We start from the raw sequence: 2683 nt of genomic DNA, 5'->3' as shown, positions 1-2683 counted from the left end.
GAGTCAAAATTATTAAGGAATAGGATTTGCTGACGCGTGTCCTGAGAGATAATTTCTATTTCTTTGCTAATGCACAACCATTGCTCACAAATTTCTATTGAAAGAAAGCTGAAGTTCCTAAACTTCCAAGGCTCATTATATCTACAGGTGTCTTAGCTCTTCAGGTGCTTTAGATAACCTCATTTCATTTCGCCTAAGCCCGTATGCGGCACGGAGGGAAGCACTAATAAATGTGTAATTTCCTATTTATACCTTGTTTTGGCAAGAGAAATTGCTCACTGGTGTTCTGGAAACTAAACATTGTCTGCAACTTTCGAAACGTGCACTGTAGTGAGCTTCACTGTGACTCCTGGATCTGGAGCCTACCGCAACACTCGAGGGGAGGCGTTGAAACTAAAATTTAAGTTGTGATTGGCAGTATAGTGGGGGAGGAGTCTCCTTTCGGCTATTTGTATCATTAATTATTTTATACGTTATTTTATTTGATATATATTCAAGGTTATAATCCCGCCCTTTCTTCCAGCTTACAGCCCTTCCCTCCAGCCTACTACCTCCCTCCAGCCTTCGGTGGATCCCTCGTCACATAGGCATTGCTGGCTGGCCAGCTTGCCTGCAAAACTCCACACCGGGCATCGGCGATTCCGTGGGTGGTGGTGGTGGTGAAAAACTTTTATTCAAAGAGAGCTTGAGGGTTAAAAATCCCTGCTGCATGGTCGGTATCCTTAGTCCGGGACACCGCACGACGAGGCCCCGTCTCGCGCCCGCTTGACCAGAGCCCTTTGGGACTCCAGCGTGGAGCAGTTGAGGAGGGCAGTCTCCCATGCCTCTCGGGTGGGGGTGGGGGAAGGTGAGGATTCTGAGTACATGCCCACACCATATGAAAGATATCGCACATCTCTCCACAGTGCGGGCAGCGCCCATCTGTGTTTGGATCGAAGTCTTTTGCTATGGCAGGACAGAGAAGGGTTCCTGTCTGCAGGCGCCGGCGAGTTCGCTCCTCCGCCTTACTCAGCCCCTTGGCAGGTGCCGGGTAGAGACGGTGGCTGTCGCAATAATGAATTAGGATTTCGCGGAACCGCAGAAGCGGTTTATGAGCTTCTGAGCCAGGAGAGCTAGGATGAGGAGCCCGGTGTGTGAGCGCTCGGGCGGCCGCATCAGCGGCCTCGGCCTCATTGCCTCGTAGACCGTGGTGGCCAGGAGCCCAGATCACTTTTGTGTGAGTTGGATCGGCGAGAGCGCGTCTTAGAATTTGCGAGGCAAGAGGTGATATTTCGCCTGCAAGATAATGTTCACAGGCCCGGCGAGAGTCTGTGATAACCGTTTTCGATTTTGGATCGGCGGCAGCGAGAGCTATTGCGACTTCCTCCGCTCGTGTTGAATTTGGGGCCCGAAAAGATAGCCCATCGACATTCATTCCCCGGTGGACTACGGCAGCCGTGAAGAATCCCGCGGGCGACGGCCCTGTGTTGTCCACGTAGTAGACGCCCTCTTTATATCCATGTTGCCTCTCAAGCGTGCGAACCCGCGCTTGTCGTCTGCCTTCATGTGAAGCCATGTCCATGTTACGCGGGAGCAGAGCGACCCAGAGCATGTGGCGCCACAGCACCGGGATGTTCTCCGTCCCCTCTGGTATGCATGTGTGTTGGATGTGTAAGCGGTTTAGCAGGCGGCCCCCAGGAACAGTCTGCGATAGCCGCGTATATTGGTTCACGATGTGGGCCTCCCGCAACTCCTGATAGGAGTTTACCACTCCCAACGCCTTCAGTTTGGCGTTGGAGGTAGCCACCGGGAGGTCCAGTGCTCGCTTTGTTGCCTTCCTGATGATGGCGTCAATGCGATCGTCTTGTTGTTTGGTGGTGCGTAGGTGCGGCACGGCGTAGAGGATCCGGCTGGTCACGAAGGCATAGGCAAGCCGTAGCGCGTCCCTGCCCCGCAGACCACCCCGCTTGTTGGAAACACGGTGGATCATGCGCCCTACCTGTTCACTTATGCTCTTGAATTTCGCTATTGTAGAGTCCAGCCTAAGTTTATTATTGATGAACAGACCCAGGATCCGGAGCTCTGCCACTTCTCTGATGGGACCGCCCGACAGAGATATGTGTAGAGACGTGTTGTCCTTGTGGTTTGTCCTGACGTGTAGAAGCTCTGATTTGGCGGGAGCACATTGGAGACCACACTCGGCAGCATATGCTTCGAATATGGAGGCGGCCTGCTGAAGGCGGTCCTCCATCTCCCCAAGGCTCCCCTCGGTGGTCCAGATTGTAATGTCGTCTGCGTAGAGTGCGTGTTTTATGCCCTCCACCTGAGCCAGTCGGCCGGGCAGGTGCATCATAGCGATGTTGAAAATGAGCGGTGATAACACCGCCCCCTGCGGTGTACCTCGTGTACCCATAGAGTACGGGCCGTATTCCTCGTCCTCGATCCGGAGGAGTGCCTGACGCACAGAGAGGAAGTCTCTGACATAGGCGAACACCTTCGCCCCGCAGTTCGTGGTGTTCAAGTTAGAGAGTATGGTGCCATGTTTAACACTGCCAAACGCCCCCTTAAGATCGAGGGCGAGAATGGCCTTGTCGTTGTGTTGCAAGGTTGTGGGTTGTATTATGTCCCTGTGTAGTTGGAGTAGGACATCCTGTGCAGACATGTGTGGGCGGAACCTGAACATAGTGTCTGGAAAGAGGCCCTT

At 53.4% G+C, this 2683-nt stretch overlaps 1 pseudogene; it reads right to left on the bottom strand.

Moving 5' to 3' along the window:
* Window positions 1-722: 722 nt before the first annotated feature.
* Window positions 723-2482, bottom strand: LOC149343020 (uncharacterized; annotated as a pseudogene).
* Between the last annotated feature and the right edge of the window lie 201 nt (window positions 2483-2683).

The sequence above is a fragment of the Amblyomma mixtum genome, chromosome 5 (assembly GCF_055824585.1).
Source record: "Amblyomma mixtum isolate Tamu chromosome 5, ASM5582458v1, whole genome shotgun sequence".
Lineage (NCBI taxonomy): Eukaryota > Metazoa > Arthropoda > Arachnida > Ixodida > Ixodidae > Amblyomma > Amblyomma mixtum.
Note: the sequence above shows the minus strand (reverse complement) of the source record. Positions and strands in the feature narration are given on the sequence as shown.